Source organism: Oncorhynchus masou, unplaced genomic scaffold (assembly GCF_036934945.1).
Source record: "Oncorhynchus masou masou isolate Uvic2021 unplaced genomic scaffold, UVic_Omas_1.1 unplaced_scaffold_5970, whole genome shotgun sequence".
NCBI classification, from domain to species: Eukaryota; Metazoa; Chordata; class Actinopteri; order Salmoniformes; family Salmonidae; genus Oncorhynchus; species Oncorhynchus masou.
This window is the reverse complement of record NW_027012394.1, coordinates 1-19633: the sequence shown is the minus strand read 5'-3', so window position 1 is coordinate 19633 and position 19633 is coordinate 1. Positions and strand designations below refer to the sequence as shown.

At 42.7% G+C, this 19633-nt stretch overlaps 1 pseudogene; it reads left to right on the top strand.

Annotated features, from left to right (window-relative positions):
* The first annotated feature begins 3388 nt into the window (after positions 1-3388).
* LOC135536339 (steroidogenic acute regulatory protein, mitochondrial-like) lies at positions 3389-11673 on the top strand (annotated as a pseudogene).
* The last annotated feature ends 7960 nt before the right edge of the window (positions 11674-19633 follow it).

Here is a 19633-nt window from a genome sequence, read left to right as displayed (position 1 = left end):
TATTCTGTCTTCAAAACCCTTCAAGTGTAATTGACATGGGCACTTTGTGCTGCGTACTGTTGCCACAATTTCAAACTTTCTAAAATTTTACATTTTAGTCAATTATCAGACGTTCTTATCCAAAGCAACTTACGGCTTGTGGATTCAATTTAGTGAAGTAGGAAACCTTTTGCCTACATATCTACTGACAGTCTAATGCTACATATCTACTGACAGTCTAATGCTACATATCTACTGACAGTCTAATGCCACATATCTACTGACAGTCTAATGCCACATATCTACTGACAGTCTAATGCTACATATCTACTGACAGTCTAATGCTACATATCTACTGACAGTCTAATGCTACATATCTACTGACAGTCTAATGCCACATATCTACTGACAGTCTAATGCCACATATCTACTGACAGTCTAATGCTACATATCTACTGACAGTCTAATGCTACATATCTACTGACAGTCTAATGCTACATATCTACTGACAGTCTAATGCTACATATCTACTGACAGTCTAATGCTACATATCTACTGACAGTCTAATGCCACATATCTACTGACAGTCTAATGCTACATATCTACTGACAGTCTAATGCCACATATCTACTGACAGTCTAATGCTACATATCTACTGACAGTCTAATGCTACATATCTACTGACAGTCTAATGCCACATATCTACTGACAGTCTAATGCCACATATCTACTGACAGTCTAATGCTACATATCTACTGACAGTCTAATGCTACATATCTACTGACAGTCTAATGCTACATATCTACTGACAGTCTAATGCTACATATCTACTGACAGTCTAATGCTACATATCTACTGACAGTCTAATGCTACATATCTACTGACAGTCTAATGCTACATATCTACTGACAGTCTAATGCTACATATCTACTGACAGTCTAATGCTACATATCTACTGACAGTCTAATGCTACATATCTACTGACAGTCTAATGCCACATATCAACTGACAGTCTAATGCTACATATCAACTGACAGTCTAATGCCACATATCTACTGACAGTCTAATGCTACATATCTACTGACAGTCTAATGCTACATATCTACTGACAGTCTAATGCTACATATCAACTGACAGTCTAATGCCACATATCTACTGACAGTCTAATGCCACATATCCAAACCTTCTCTTTCCGTTACTTTTGACATTTAGGAAAACTTCATCTAAATAGCTATTACCATGGAAACCTTGTACCGGTAATGTGCATATCAAAACAAATTGAAATGTTATTGGTCACATATACACATATTTAACAGATGTTATTGGTCACATATACACATATTTAACAGATGTTATTGGTCACATATACACATATTAAACAGATGTTATTGGTCACATATACACATATTTAACAGATGTTATTGGTCACATATACACATATTTAGCAGATGTTATTGGTCACATATACACATATTTAGCAGATGTTATTGGTCACATATTTAACAGATGTTATTGGTCACATATACACATATTTAACAGATGTTATTGGTCACATATACACATATTTAGCAGATGTTATTGGTCACATAAACACATATTTAACAGATCTTATTGGTCACATTCACATATTTAACAGATGTTATTTGTCACATACACATATTTAACAGATGTTATTGGTCACATTCACATATTTAGCAGATGTTATTGGTCACATATTTAACAGATGTTATTGGTCACATATACACATATTTAACAGATGTTATTGGTCACATATACACATATTTAGCAGATGTTATTGGTCACATAAACACATATTTAACAGATCTTATTGGTCACATTCACATATTTAACAGATGTTATTTGTCACATACACATATTTAACAGATCTTATTGGTCACATTCACATATTTAACAGATGTTATTTGTCACATACACATATTTAACAGATGTTATTGGTCACATACACATATTTAACAGATGTTATTTGTCACATACACATATTTAACAGATGTTATTGGTCACATTCACATATTTAACAGATGTTATTTGCCACATTCACATATTTAACAGATGTTATTTGCCACATTCACATATTTAACAGATGTTATTGATCACATACACATATTTAACAGATGTTATTTGTCACATACACATATTTAACAGATGTTATTGATCACATACACATATTTAGCAGATGTTATTGCAGGTGTAGCGAAATGCTTGTGTGTCTAGCTCCAACAGTGCAGTAATATCTAAGAATTCACAACAATACACACTTTACACACAAACCTAAAAGTAAAATAATGTAATAAAGGAATATATAAATATTAGGATGAACAGCGTTGGAGTGGCATAGCCTGAAATACTGTAGTATAGCATACAGTATATGAGATTTAAATATGTAAACATTATTAGAAGTCACTATTAGGCCTTCCGGGTGGCGCAGTGGTTAAGGACGCTGTACTGCAGCGCCAGCTGCGCCACCAGAGACTCTGGGTTCGCACCCAGGCTCTGTCGTAACCAGCCACGACCAGGAGGTCCGTGGGGTGACACACAGTTGTCCGGGTTAGGGAGGGTTTGGCCAGTAGGGAAATCCTTGTCTCATCGCGCAACAGTGACTCCTGTGGCGGGCCGGGCGCAGTGCAAGGTGACAGGTGCACAGTGTTTCCTCCGAACACATTGGTGCGGCTGGCTTCCGGGTTGGATGGTGCTGTGTTAAGAAGCAGTGTGGCTTGGTTGGTGCTGTGTTGAGAAGCAGTGTGGCTTGGTTGGTGCTGTGTTAAGAAGCAGTGTGGCTTGGTTGGTGCTGTGTTAAGAAGCAGTGTGGCTTGGTTGGGTTGTGTATTGGAAGACACATGACTTTCAACCTTCTTCTATCCTGAGCCGTACGGGAGTTGTAGCGATGAGACAAGATAGTAGATACTAGAAAAAGGGGTAAAATTTAAAAAAATATATATACATTTTTTAAAGTCACTATTGTTACATTATTAAAGTGGACAGGGTTACGTAATGGGGTGGAAGCCTTGAGATAGAAGCTGTTTTTCAGTCTCTCGGTCCCAGCTTTGATGCACCTGTACTGACCTCGCCTTCTGGATGATAACGGGGTGAACAGGCAGGTTATTGTCCTTTATGGTCTTTTTGGCTTTTCTGTGACGTCGGATGCTATAGGTGTCCTGGAGGGCAGGTAGTTTGCCCCCGGTGATGCATTGGGCAGACTGCACCATCCTCTGGAGAGTCCTGTGGTTCAGAACCGTGCAGTTGCTGTACCAGGCTGTGATTACAGCCCGACAAGATGCTCTCAATTGTGCATCTATAGAAGTTTGTGAGGGTTTTAGGTGCCAAGCCAAATTTCAGATCGTCGGTGATGTGTATGCCAAGGCACTTGAAGCTTTACACCTGCTCCACTGCGATGAAGAAGGTGTTTAGCTTGACGGAAGCAAGATGTTAGAGTCCGCGACGTGGCTGGTTTTCCCTTTGTAAATGCCACACTGCCAAAACGTTGTAACTCTGGAATAGAGAAATGTTCTGTAATCTCAGGTCCAAATGAAGTAGAAAGACTAATCACAAGAGAACGTTCAGTAACTGTGTTCTATAGAAAATCAGGACATCATTAGAAACCTTCCTGAAACTGGCATTGTTAAAGGATGCCACATTACAAACATTCCCTGTAACTTTCCGTCTTAGGAGAATGGGGATGTGATCTACAGTAAAGTGCTGTCTGGGGACAGGAAGGTCTTCAGACTGGAGACTGTGTTAGACGCCACGCCAGAAGAGATACATCACATCCTGTGGAAGGTGGAGGAGATGCACCAGTGGAACCCAAGCATCAAAAACATCAAGGTAACTAACTGGTCCATCATAGTAGGGTAGTTGTTGGTCAATGTGTAATCTTAACACCTCCCCCTTAGGAAATCATTGATCTTCTGTTCTCCTTGGTCTCCAACTATTATGGCATCCTTTAGATAGTTATTCTACATATACACGTGTTATTATCCAACTGGAATACTATTTACCTGCTAAGTATGTGTATTATGGTCTGTAAACTGTGAAATATTTGTAAAACGGTGTTTCTAAAACTCTAATAAAACGATTTATATTATTAATGCTATTATTATAATAACTATTATTATTATTATTATTTCATTTGTATTACTTTGTTTATTTATTTTTCCTTTTTTCTCTGTGATTTTCGGGGTGGGGGGAGCGGGGGGCATTAGGAAGGGTGGGAAACAGGGAGGGGGTCGGGGATCAATAGGGAATGTTCTGAAGGGATAAACAAATAAATGAAAAAGCAACGTGACAAATTATTAAAAATATGGAATTGTTTTATGATGGGCATACTATGGTCATTCAGCTTTTTTATTTTGAATTGTAGGACCCTTGTTAAAAAAATATATATAACAAAATAATTTGATAAAATACTGAATTTGGCCTTTACTACTATAAGCACATCGATGGTACTGACTTCAGACGAGTCCCCTGACGTGCAGAGTTCTGACGCTACAGACATTTTCTTGAGAAGACCGATGTTATGGTCTCATGGTTTGATAACCTTCCACCGCAGACGAGGAAGTGCGAATTGGCGCAGAGACGCATAAAAAAAACAGATCACGCTTAAACTAGATAAAAAGATTAGGTAATCGACATTTAAGTAATTCAGTAATCACTTCATAAAATTAGGTCAACAGTCAACAATTTCAGGACTACAGACACCCAGAACTGGTCAGTCCACCCTCTAGTGGCGAAATTAAGAACTGCAGAAAATGCACGGTCAAATAGGAGAATAATATAGATTTTTATAGAGGCACACTGAAACAAGAAACGTGACACAGTGTGTACATGATAAGAATTAACTATGCAAATGAGCAAAAGCTGTGTGCATTAAGGAAATAGACACCTGGCTCAAACAGAAACCTGTCTCTAATAAGGGCCTATTGTTTTCAGTGAATTAAGCAAATAACCACCCAGGCTATGAATTGAAGTTTTACTTGCAGACATGGGCCACAGTGTCAATAGTCGTATAGTTTTACGGTAGACGTAGAACACACAGTGTCAATAGTCGATAGTTTTACGGTAGACGTAGACCACACAGTGTCAACAGTCAATAGTTTTACGGTAGACGTGGACCACAATGTCAATAGTCAATAGTTTTACGGTAGACGTGGACCACACAGTGCTGACAGTCAAAAGTTTTACGGTAGACATGGACCACAATGTCAATAGTCAATAGTTTTACGGTAGACGTAGGACCACACAGTGTCAAAAGTCAATCGTTTTACGGTAGAGGTAGACCACACAGTATCAATAGTCAATAGTTTTATTGTAGACTTAGACCATACAGTGTCAATAGTCAATAGTTTTACGGCAGTAGACTTAGACCACACAAATGTCAATAGTCAATAGTTTTACGGTAGAGTGGACCACACAGTGTCGCGGTAGATGTGGACCACACAGTGTTGATAGTCAATAGTCGCTAGTTTTACAGTAGATGTGGACCATACAGTGTCAATAGTCGATAGTGTCGCTAGTTTTATGGTAGATGTGGACCACACAGTGTCGATAATCGTATAGTGTCGCTAGTTTTATGGTAGACATGGACCACACAGTGTAGCGGTAGACATAGTTTTACAGTAGACAGTGTCGATAATCGATAGTGTCGCTAGTTTTACAGTAGACGTAGACCACACAGTGTTGATAGTCAATAGTTTTACAGTAGACGGACCACACAGTGTTGATAGTCAATGGTGTCACTCTAGACATGGACCACACAGTGTCAAAAGTCAATGGTGTACGGCAGAGGTAGACCACACACTGTATCAATAGTCAATAGTGTCACTCTAGACATGGACCATACAGTGTTGCTAGTCGATGGTGTCACTCTAGACATGGACCATACACTGTTGCTATCGATGGTGTCACTCTAGACATGGACCACACAGTGTTGATAGTCAATAGATGGTGTCACAGTAGACATGGACCATACAGTGTCAATAGTCGATGGTGTCTACTCTAGACATGGACCACACAGTGTCAATAGTCGTATAGTGTCACTAGTTTTACGGTAGACATGGACCACACAGTGTTGATAGTCAATAGTCAATAGTTTTACAGTAGACATGGACCACAGTGTTGATAGTCAATAGTTTTACAGTAGACATGGACCACACAGTGCTGATAGTCAATGGTGTTACAGTAGACATGGACCACACAGTGTTGATAGTCAATAGTTTTACGGTAGACATGGACCACACAGTGTTGCTAGTTGATGGTGTCACTGGTAGACATGGACCACACAGTGTTGCTAGTCGATATGTCACTCTAGACATGGACCACACAGTGTTGCTAGTCGATGGTGTCACTCTTAGACATGGACCACACAGTGTTGGTAGTCGATAGTGTCACTCTAGACATGGACCACACAGTGTTGCTAGTCAATGGTGTCACGCACCACACATTGTCGATAGTCTTTACAACACCAGGATATCACACTTGTCTGGTGACATTCTGATGAGGGAAGAACAAACTACTTCGGCAGATCCTGTGTCTTCAGCTGGCATTATAAAGCCTCCGGTCCCAACTGGCATCCTATTCCCTATACAGTGCATTATTTATTTTGTATTTATTTAACTAAGCAAGTCAGTTAAGAACAAATTCTTATTTTCAATGACAGCCTAGGGAACAGTGGGTTAACTGCCTTGTTCAGGGCAGAACAACAGATTTGTACCTTGTCTACTCGGGATTTGATCTTGCAACCTTTCGGTTACCGTCCAACGCCTAACCACTAGGGTTCACTGTCGACTAGTTGTGACATGAGAAAGCAGCGTCCCATATAGATAATATGGTCCTATTTGGGACACATAGTAGTACAGTGAATGATATTGTAATGTCAGTCCGTCTCTTGTGTTGAAGGTTCTGGAAGCAAGCTGGCCCGGAAACCATGGTTACGCACGAGGTGTCAGCAGAGACAGCCGGCAACCTGATAGGCCAGAGAGACTTCCTGAGTGTGGAGACACTTCTCCAGACAGGAGTCATGTATCTATCTGGGGGGAGCAGCCACGCACCTGGAGACCTTCCTCCTCAGAAAGGCTTCACAGGTAACAAGAACACCGGCTTTGCTCCGATAAGCCTGGCTCATAGAGTTGGTTAGAGGGTGCTCTTGGACCACAACCTGCATATGGCTCATAGAGTTGGTTAGAGGGTGTGCTTGGACCAAACATGTATATGGCCTATAGAGTTGGTTAGAGGTGTGCTTGGACCAAAACCTGTATATGGCTCATAGAGTTGGTTAGAGGGTGCGCTTGGACCACAACCTGTAAGGGTCTAGAGTTGGTTAGGAGGGTGCGTTTGGACCAAAACATGTATATGGCTCATAGAGTTGGTTAGAGGGTGTGCTTGGACCAAAACCTGTATATGGCTCATAGAGTTGGTTAGAGGGTGCGCTTTGGACCAAAACCTGTATATGGCTCATAGAGTGGTTAGAGGGTACGCTTGGACCAAAACCTGTATATGGCTCAGGAGGGTTAGAGGGTACGCTTGGACCAAACATGTATATGGCTCATAGAGTTGGTTAGAGGGTGCGCTTGGACCAAAAAACCCGTATATGGCTCAGAGTTGGTTAGAGGGTGGGCTTTGACCTAAACCCTGTATATATGGCTCATAGAGTTGGTTAGAGGTGCACGCTTGGACCAAAACCTGTATATGGCTCATAGAGTTGGTTAAAGCGTGCGCTTGGACCAAAACCTGTATATGGCTCATAGAGTTGGTTAGAGGGTACGCTTGGACCAAAACCTGTATATGGCTCATAGAGTTGGTTAGAGGGTACGCTTGGACTAAAACCTGTATATGGCTCATAGAGTTGGTTAGAGGGTACGCTTGGACCAAAACCTGTATATGGCTCATAGAGTTGGTTAGAGGGTACGCTTGGACCAAAACCTGTATATGGCTCATAGAGTTGGTTAGAGGGTGCGCTTGGACCAAAACCTGTATATGGCTCATAGAGTTGGTTAGAGGGTGCGCTTGGACCAAAACCTGTATATGACTCATGCTGTCACAGAAGGGCCATTGCAAAGGTTATTTGATATAATGGTTATTTGATACAAAGGGTATTTGATATAAAGGGTATTTGATATAAAGGTTATTTGATACAAAGGTTATTTGATACAAAGGTTATTTGATATAAAGGTTATTTGATATAAAGGTTATTTGAGGTTCAGTTAATAATCATGCTGTAGGTTTCTATACATTACATTGTTAACAGAGTTTTACCGAGTGATTTTGTTTACATGATCTGAACAGAGCGATACTGACCAACGTGGTTATCATCGAGCCCCTGGCAGACGACACAGGCAGGAGCCACTTACGTGGCTCAACATGGATGTCAAGGTAGATTTCTTTTCATTTTTTATTTATTTTTTAAATCAACTTTAATTTCGTATCCACTTCCTGAATTGAGTGACTTGAATTGGAATTGATTTGTTAGGCTACCCATGGACCAGGATGTCATATCCACATGTCCGTTTAGATCTTGAATATCAATTCAAACCTCCTTTAAGTAGTCTGAGTGTCGGTCTGTTTGTGCTATTGTGCCAACTCCTTGTCATTCACTGTCATGCCAAACATGTTCATATGACATATCACACAAAACAGACAGGCACTCAGGCTACTTAAGGGGAGGTTTGAATGATATTCAAGGCTACCATCAATGTCTAAAGCTGCTGTGAAAAGGACTTCTCCTTCACCCAACTACAGACAGCTGATGTTCTGAAAGAGCTGCAAAATCTGGATCCCTATAAATCAGCCGGGCTAGACAATCTGACCCTCTCTTTCTAAAATTATCCGCTGAAATTGTTGCAACCCCTATTACTAGCCTGTTCAACTTCTCTTTCATATCGTCTGAGATACCCAAAGATTGGAAAGCTGCCGCGGTCATCCCCCTCTTCAAAGGGGAGACACTCTAGACCCAAACTGTTACAAACCTATATCTATCCTGCCAAGTTCGGAAACCAAGTTAACAAACAGATCACCGACCATTTGGTCCCACCGTACCTTCTCCGCTATGCAATCTGGTTTCCGAGGCTGGTCACGGGTGCACCTCAGCGACGCTCAAGATCCTAAACGATATCATAACCGCCATCGATAAGAGACATTACTGTGTAGCCGTATTCATCGACCTGGCCAAGGCTTTCGACTCTGTCAATCTGCATTCTTATCGGCAGACTCAACAGTCTTGGTTTCTCAAATGACTGCCTCGCCTGGTTCACCAACTATTTCTCAGACTGACTTTCTCATGGTCTGAGAGTCCTTTAGGTGCCTTTTGGCAAACTCAAGTGAGCTGTCATGTGTCTTTTACTGAGGAGTGGCTTCGTCTGGCCACTCTACCATAAAGACCTGATTGGTGGAGTGCTGCAGAGATGGTTGTTCTTCTGGAAGGTTCTCCCATCTCCACAGGGGAACTCTGGAGTTCTGTCAGAGTGACCATCGGGTTCTGGTCACCTCCCTGACCAAGGCCCTTCTCCCTGATTGCTCAGTTTGGCCGGGCGGCCAGCTCTAGGAAGAGAGTCTTGGTGGTTCCAAGCTTCTTCCATTTAAAAATGATGGAGGCCACTGTGTTCTTGGGGATGTTCAATGCTGCATAAATGTTTTGGTACCCTTCCCCAGATCTGTGCCTCGACACAACCCTGTCTCGGAGAACTACGTGCAATTCCTTCGGCCTGGTGGCGTGATTTTTGCTCTGACATGCACTGTCAACTGTAGGACCTTATATAGACAGGTAGACTCAAATAGACAGGTGTGTGTCTTTCCAAATCATGTCCAATCAATTGAATTTACCACAGGTGGACTCCAATCAAGTTGTAGAAAAATCTCAAAGATGTTCAATGGAAACAGGATGTACCTGAGTTCAATTTCGTGTCCAATAGTAAAGGGTCTGAATACTTATGTAAATAAGTTATTATTATTTTTAATTAAAAATCTGTTTCGCTTTGTCATTATTTGGTATTATGATTAAGGACATTTTTTATTTAATCCATTTCAGAATGAGGCTGTAACTTAACAAAATGTGGAAAAAGTCAAGGGGTCTGAATAGTTTCCGAATGCACTGTATGTGTGTATGTATGTATGTATGTATGTATGTATGTATGTATGTATGTATGTATGTATGTATGTATGTAGGTAGGTGGGTGGGTGGGTGGGTGGGTGGGTAGGTATGTATGTATGTGAGTGCCAGTTTCTAACGTAGACTTTGTTTGGGGTTTCTGTTATCATCTATGCACAATCACTTTACCTACATGTACATATGAATACTATCCGAATGCACTGTATGTATGTATGTAGGTGGGTGGGTGGGTGGGTAGGTAGGTAGGTAGGTATGAGTGTATGTATGTATGTGAGTGCCAGTTTCTAACGTAGACTTTGTTTGGGGTTTCTGTTATTATCTATGCATAATCACTTTACCTACATGTACATATTACCAGGTACCCCCTGTATTTAGCCCCACTATTGTTATTTTCTGCTGCTCTTTAATTATTTGTTATTCATATCTTTTACTTTTTTTGTATAGGTATTTTCTTAAAACTGCATTGTTGGTTAAGGGCTTGTCAGTAAGTATTTCACTGTAAGGTGTACACCTGTTGTATTCAGTATTTCACTGTAAGGTCTACTACACCTGTTGTATTCAGCACTACACTGTAAGGTCTACTACACCTGTTGTATTCGGCATTTCACTGTAAGGTCTACTACACCTGTTGTATTCAGCACTACACTGTAAGGTCTACTACACCTGTTGTATTCAGCACTACACTGTAAGGTCTACTACACCTGTTGTATTCGGCATTTCACTGTAAGGTCTACTACACCTGTTGTATTCAGCATTTCACTGTAAGGTCTACTACACCTGTTGTATTCAGTATTTCACTGTAAGGTCTACTACACCTGTTGTATTCAGTATTTCACTGTGAGGTCTACTACACCTGTTGTATTCAGCATTTCACTGTAAGGTCTACTACACCTGTTGTATTCAGTATTTCACTGTAAGGTCTACTACACCTGTTGTATTCAGCATTTCACTGTAAGGTCTACTACACCTGTTGTATTCAGCACTACACTGTAAGGTCTACTACACCTGTTCTATTCAGCATTTCACTGTAAGGTCTACTACACCTGTTGTATTCAGCATTTCACTGTAAGGTCTACACCTGTTGTATTCAGTATTTCACTGTAAGGTCTACTACACCTGTTGTATTCGGCATTTCAATGTGAGGTCTACTACACCTGTTATATTCAGTATTTCACTGTAAGGTCTACTACACCTGTTCTATTCAGCATTTCACTGTAAGGTCTACTACACCTGTTGTATTCAGCATTTCACTGTAAGGTCTACTACACCTGTTGTATTCAGCATTTCACTGTAAGGTCTACTACACCTGTTGTATTCGGCACATGTGACCAATAAACTGTGATTTGATTTGAAGATTGAATGTGCATGTACTGTATTTTCAGGGCTGGCTGCCAAAGTCAATCGTCAATCAAGCTTTGCCCCGAGCGCAGGTGGATTTCACCCGGCGTCTGCGCACACGGCTGTCCGAGGGACCGACTCAGCGACACACAAACCACCATGCTCCCACAGTGTCTGGAGCCGGACAAACACCGCACACACTCTCTCTGACACACTCACTGGAGTTGAGTGCTTGGGAGTAGAGACAGAGACAGAGAGACTTAGAGAGAGACCGGAGGACCTGGATGCCATTCACACACACACACAGAGAGAGAGAGAGAGACCGGAGGACCTGGCTGCCATTCACACACACACACACACAGACAGACAGAGAGAGAGACCGGAGAACCTGGATGCCATTCACACACACACACACACACACACACACACACACACACACACACACACACACACACACACACACACACACACACACAGTCGTCTGCAGGCTGGCTCTGGCCTTTCACTAGGAGCACCCAGACACCCAGAGGAGAGCCACCCACCGCTGGGTAGACATGCCAGGGTGCCCTCTCTTTCAGGGTGTGTGTGACAGACACACACATCTACACACACACACACGCACACACACACACACACACACCCACACACACACACACATCTGCACACACACACATCTACACACACACACATGCACACACACGCACGCACGCACACACACGCACGCACGCACACAGGAAGTGTTGGTTGAAGCTACTCTGAATATATAGTTTACCAAGCTACCAATTACTTCACACCGGAATAAGTTAAGCTACACTAAAGCTCACTCCATCCAAACTACTTTGTGAAAAGTATCATATCTAAATCTGAAACGTCATAGACTACACATTACCAGAATAGTTCACTTTGGGTTCATATCTTAACAGAATGTGTCATTTTGCAGCCTGTTAAAGACCCCAAAACAATATTTCAAATAAAAATTAGGCAGGTGGCATGCCGAAAAAGACAGGAAATTATTGCCTACTTTGGCCATATTTTATTTTTGCCAAAAACAGTAGTATGTAGTTCCAGTAGTTAGCTACACCGCTACATGGTATAACAGTAGTGTGTAGTTCCAGTAGTTAGCTACACCGCACATGGTAAAACAGTAGTATGTAGTTCCAGTAGTTAGCTACACCGCTACATGGTAAAACAGTAGTGTGTAGTTCCAGTTGTTAGCTACACCGCTACGTGGTAAAACAGTAGTGTGTAGTTCCAGTAGTTAGCAACACCTCTACATGGTAAAACAGTAGTGTGTAGTTCCAGTAGTTAGCTACATGGTAAAACAGTAGTGTGTAGTTCCAGTAGTTAGCTACACCGCTACATGGTAAAACAGTAGTGTGTAGTTCCAGTAGTTAGCTACATGGTAAAACAGTAGTGTGTAGCTCCAGTAGTTAGCTCCACCATACATGGTAAAACAGTAGTGTGTAGTTCCAGTAGTTAGCTACACCGCTACATGGTAAAACAGTAGTGTGTAGTTCCAGTAGTTAGCTACATGGTAAAACAGTAGTGTGTAGTTCCAGTAGTTAGCTCCACCGCTACATGGTAAAACAGTAGTGTGTAGTTCCAGTAGTTAGCTACACCGCTACATGGTAAAACAGTAGTGTGTAGTTCCAGTAGTTAGCTCCACCGCTACATGGTAAAACAGTAGTGTGTAGTTCCAGTAGTTAGCTACCCGCTACATGGTAAAACAGTAGTGTGTAGTTCCAGTAGTTAGCTACACCGCTACATGGTAAAACAGTAGTGTGTAGTTCCAGTAGTTAGCTACACCGCTACATGGTAAAACAGTAGTGTGTAGCTCCAGTAGTTAGCTACACCGCTACATGGTAAAACAGTAGTGTGTAGTTCCAGTAGTTAGCTACACCGCTATAATAATAATTAACTACTGAAAACACCACCAAGATTTGAATTTAGTTCAACTACCAAGCTACTGCAAAATGTAGTTACATTACATGTACAGTAATACACTACTACCCAACACTGCGCCCTGGCACACACACACACCCCACACCCACACACCCACACACCCACACACACACACACACACACACACACACGCGTCTGCCCGTCTGAGAGAACAGGCTGAGCTCATAATAGGAATTCATGAATAATCTACTGTACCAGTATCCAGGCTGTATCACAACTGGCTGTGATTGGGAGTCCATAGGGCGGTGTACAATTGGCCCAGCGCCGCCCAGGTTTGGCTGGTGTAGGACACCATTGTAAGTAAGTAACTGACTTGCCTAATTAAATAAAGGTTACATTTAAAAATATATATATATAATAATTAACCACACAAACCTCATGACTATGTATTTCTATGTCTTCTGTAAGTCTGCAACTGCCTGAAACACCTCCAAAAAGAAATGCCTTTCAGTCTACTATCAGATGCAATATTAGTAGCTGACTGTACAGTATGATGTGGTGCATTCTGGAGAGAAAAATAAAATAACCTTAATGTCTTCAAATATTGCTTCCAACAGAGTATTTTCAAAAACACTCCTCTTTCTACATTTCCATTTCATAAATACAATGTTAACAAAGCACAAAGAGAAGAGGAGACAATATATGTTCTCGTGATGCAGGACAAGCAGCCTTATTGGAAACAAAGACTGTTCTAATGATCATTCTAGTGATGCAGGACAAGCAGCCTTATTGGAAACAAAGACTGTTCTAATGATCGTTCTAGAGATGCAGGACAAGCAGCCTTATTGGAAACAAAGACTGTTCTAATGATCGTTCTAGTGATGCAGGACAAGCAGCCTTATTGGAAACAAAGACTGTTCTAATGATCGTTCTAGTGATGCAGGACAAGCAGCCTTATTGGAAACAAATGCTGTTCTAAGGGCAGGTCTGTTTGTGGCTAGATATGTTCAAACGTTTAGTCAGAATTGTTGGTTAGTAGGCTATTTGTGATGTCATCATGCGCTGTTTGCATCAGGGGCGTAGACGTGGATGAGCCTTGGTGGACAGAGGCCCACCCACTGGGGAGCAAGGCCCTGACAGGCCCACCCAATCAGATTGATGCGGTTTAAGCATTGTTGTGGACTTCGACAATCACATGTTTGTATTGTTTCTATTCTAAAAAAGGTGTGATTTTGAGTGAAAATCTGAAAACATAAGAAAGACACCACGTGTGAAAAAAAAAACTCCTTTGCTGGACGGGCGTTTGGGACCTTTTTGGCAAAATTAGAGTACACCCACATTTCTAGGCACCACTACATCACTGGATAGGGCTGATGGAGAGACAGCAGTCACACACAGCACGATGTTAAAGCACCACAACATCACTGGATAGGGCTGATGGAAAGACAACAGTCACACACAGCACAATGTTATAGCACCACTACATCACTGGATAGGGCTGATGGAAAGACAGCAGTCACACACAGCACGATGTTAAATAACCACTACATCACTGGATAGGGCTGATGGAAAGACAGCAGTCACACACAGCACGATGTTAAATAACCACTACATCACTGGATAGGGCTGATGGAAAGACAGCAGTCACACACAGCACAATGTTATAGCACCACTACATCACTGGATAGGGCTGATGGAAAGACAACAGTCACACACAGCACGATGTTAAATAACCACTACATCACTGGATAGGGCTGATGGAAAGACAACAGTCACACACAGCACGATGTTATAGCACCACTACATCACTGGATAGGGCTGATGGAAAGACAGCAGTCACACACAGCACAATGTTAAAGCACCACTACATCACTGGATAGGGCTGATGGAAAGACAACAGTCACACACAGCACAATGTTAAATAACCACTACATCACTGGATAGGGCTGATGGAAAGACAGCAGTCACACACAGCACGATGTTAAATAACCACTACATCACTGGATAGGGCTGATGGAAAGACAACAGTCACACACAGCACGATGTTAAAGCACCACTACATCACTGGATAGGGCTGATGGAAAGACAGCAGTCACACACAGCACGATGTTAAATAACCACTACATCACTGGATAGGGCTGATGGAAAGACAACAGTCACACACAGCACGATGTTAAAGCACCACTACATCACTGGATAGGGCTGATGGAAAGACAACAGTCACACACAGCACGATATTATAAGCACCACTACATCACTGGATAGGGCTGATGGAAAGACAACAGTCACACACAGCACAATGTTAAAGCACACTACATCACTGGATAGGGCTGATGGAAAGACAACAGTCACACAGCACAATGTTAAATAACCACTACATCACTGGATAGGGCTGATGGAAAGACAGCAGTCACACACAGCACGATGTTAAATAACCACTACATCACTGGATAGGGCTGATGGAAAGACAGCAGTCACACACAGCACGATGTTAAATAACCACTACATCACTGGATAGGGCTGATGGAAAGACAGCAGTCACACAGCACAATGTTATAGCACCACTACATCACTGGATAGGGCTGATGGAAAGACAACAGTCACACACAGCACGATGTTAAATAACCACTACATCACTGGATAGGGCTGATGGAAAGACAACAGTCACACACAGCACGATGTTATAGCACCACTACATCACTGGATGGGGCTGATGGAAAGACAGCAGTCACACACAGCACAATGTTAAAGCACCACTACATCACTGGATAGGGCTGATGGAAAGACAACAGTCACACACAGCACAATGTTAAATAACCACTACATCACTGGATAGGGCTGATGGAAAGACAGCAGTCACACACAGCACGATGTTAAATAACCACTACATCACTGGATAGGGCTGATGGAAAGACAACAGTCACACACAGCACGATGTTAAAGCACCACTACATCACTGGATAGGGCTGATGGAAAGACAGCAGTCACACACAGCACGATGTTAAATAACCACTACATCACTGGATAGGGCTGATGGAAAGACAACAGTCACACACAGCACGATGTTAAAGCACCACTACATCACTGGATAGGGCTGATGGAAAGACAACAGTCACACACAGCACGATATTATAGCACCACTACATCACTGGATAGGGCTGATGGAAAGACAACAGTCACACACAGCACAATGTTAAAGCACCACTACATCACTGGATAGGGCTGATGGAAAGACAACAGTCACACACAGCACAATGTTAAATAACCACTACATCACTGGATAGGGCTGATGGAAAGACAGCAGTCACACACAGCACGATGTTAAATAACCACTACATCACTGGATAGGGCTGATGGAAAGACAACAGTCACACACAGCACAATGTTATAGCACCACTACATCACTGGATAGGGGCTGATGGAAAGACAACAGTCACACACAGCACGATGTTAAAGCACCACTACATCACTGGATAGGGCTGATGGAAAGACAGCAGTCACACACAGCACAATGTTATAGCACCACTACATCACTGGATAGGGCTGATGGAAAGACAGCAGTCACACACAGCACGATGTTATAGCACCACTACATCACTGGATAGGGCTGATGGAAAGACAGCAGTCACACACAGCACAATGTTATAGCACCACTACATCACTGGATAGGGCTGATGGATAGACACCAGTCACACACAGCACGATGTTAAAGCACCACTCATCACTGGATAGGGCTGATGGAAAGACAGCAGTCACACACATCACGATGTTAAATAACCACGACATCACTGGATAGGGCTGATGGAAAGACAACAGTCACACAGCACAATGTTAAATAACCACTACATCACTGGATAGGGCTGATGGAAAGACAGCAGTCACACACAGCACGATGTTATAGCACCACTACATCACTGGATAGGGCTGATGGAAAGACAACAGTCACACACAGCACAATGTTAAATAACCACTACATCACTGGATAGGGCTGATGGAAAGACAGCAGTCACACACAGCACGATGTTATAGCACCACTTCATCACTGGATAGGGCTGATGGAAAGACAACAGTCACACACAGCACAATGTTAAATAACCACTACATCACTGGATAGGGCTGATGGAAAGACAGCAGTCACACACAGCACGATGTTATAGCACCACTACATCACTGGATAGGGCTGATGGAAAGACAGCAGTCACACACAGCACGATGTTAAAGCACCACTACATCACTGGATAGGGCTGATGGAAAGACAGCAGTCACACACAGCACGATGTTAAAGCACCACGACATCACTGGATAGGGCTGATGGAAAGACAACAGTCACACACAGCACGATGTTAAAGCACCACTACATCACTGGATAGGGGCTGATGGAAAGACAACAGTCACACACAGCACGATGTTAAATAACCACTACATCACTGGATAGGGCTGATGGAAAGACAGCAGTCACACACAGCACAATGTTAAATAACCACTACATCACTGGATAGGGCTGATGGAAAGACAGCAGTCACACACAGCACGATGTTAAATACCCACTACATCACTGGATAGGGCTGATGGAAAGACAGCAGTCACACACAGCACGATGTTAAAGCACCACTACATCACTGGATAGGGCTGATGGAAAGACAGCAGTCACACACAGCACGATATTATAGCACCACTACATCACTGGATAGGGCTGATGGAAAGACAGCAGTCACACACAGCACGATGTTATAGCACCACGACATCACTGGATAGGGCTGATGGAAAGACAGCAGTCACACACAGCACGATGTTAAATCACCACTACATCACTGGATAGGGCTGATGGAAAGACAACAGTCACACACAGCACGATGTTAAAACACCACTACATCACTGGATAGGGCTGATGGAAAGACAACAGTCACACACAGCACGATGTTAAAGCACCACTACATCACTGGATAGGGCTGATGGAAAGACAGCAGTCACACAGCACAATGTTAGGATAAGCAGTCCATAAACTCTAGCATAATAAGCCAGTAGGTGCCAATCGGAAGAATACAAAAACACAACTATTCAATTTACCACTAAATGTACTACTACTATTTTCCGTTGCAAAAACAAGACATGTCACTTTTACCACTCAAAAGTAACCTGTGACCTAAAGTTTTAAAGTGGAACTGAGAGCGTTGTAACTACTTTGCAGATATGAAACAAACATACAATAATAATTTCAGTCAAACATATCTAATTCAAACATTCGCTACACTACAAGCATTTCGCTACACTCGCATTAACATCTGCTAACCATGTGTATGTGACAAATAAAATTTGATTTTGAATTCCCAGTTTATGCCACAAAAAACCAACTTTATGAGAGGTTTTAAAAATAGGTTATATTTGACTCGGCGTTACATGACGCACACTAAGGCATTGTTGGTAGAATAGATAGGTGCAGATTAAATGCATGTCTAATATATAATTCACCGATAGAAAAATATTGCTGTCAGGTTGTAAATCCCAGCTGGCCTGTGTCAGGTTGTTAATCCCAGCTGGCCTGTCAGTTTGTAAATCCCAGCTGGCCTGTCAGGTTGTAAATCCCAGCTGGCCTGTCAGGTTGTAAATCCCAGCTGGCCTGTCGGGTTAGCAAATCCCAGCTGGCCTGTCGGGTTTTAAATCCCAGCTGGCCTGTCGGGTTGTAAATCCCAGCTGGCCTGTCGAAAGTTGTAAATCCCAGCTGGCCTGTCGGGTTGTAAATCCCAGCTGGCCTGTCGGGTTGTAAATCCCAGCTGGCCTGTCGGGTTGTAAATCCCAGCTGGCCTGTCGAGTTGTAAATCCCAGCTGGCCTGTCGGGTTGTAAATCCCAGCTGGCCTGTCGGGTTGTAAATCCCAGCTGGCCTGTCGGGTTGTAAATCCCAGCTGGCCTGTCGGGTTGTAAATCCCAGCTGGCCTGTCAGGTTGTAAATCCCAGCTGGCCTGTCAGGTTGTAAATCCCAGCTGGCCTGTCAGGCTGTAAATCCCAGCTGGCCTGTCAGGTTGTAAATCCCAGCTGGCCTGTCAGGTTGTAAATCCCAGCTGGCCTGTCAGGTTGTAAATCCCAGCTGGCCTGTCAGGTTGTAAATCCCAGCTGGCCTGTCAGGTTGTAAATCCCAGCTGGCCTGTCAGGTTGTAAATCCCAGCTGGCCTGTCTGGTTGTAAATCCCAGCTGGCCTGTCGGGTTGGAAATCCCAGCTGGCCTGTCGGGTTGTAAATCCCAGCTGGCCTGTCGGGTTGTAAATCCTAGCTGGCCTGTCGGGTTGTAAATCCCAGCTGGCCTGG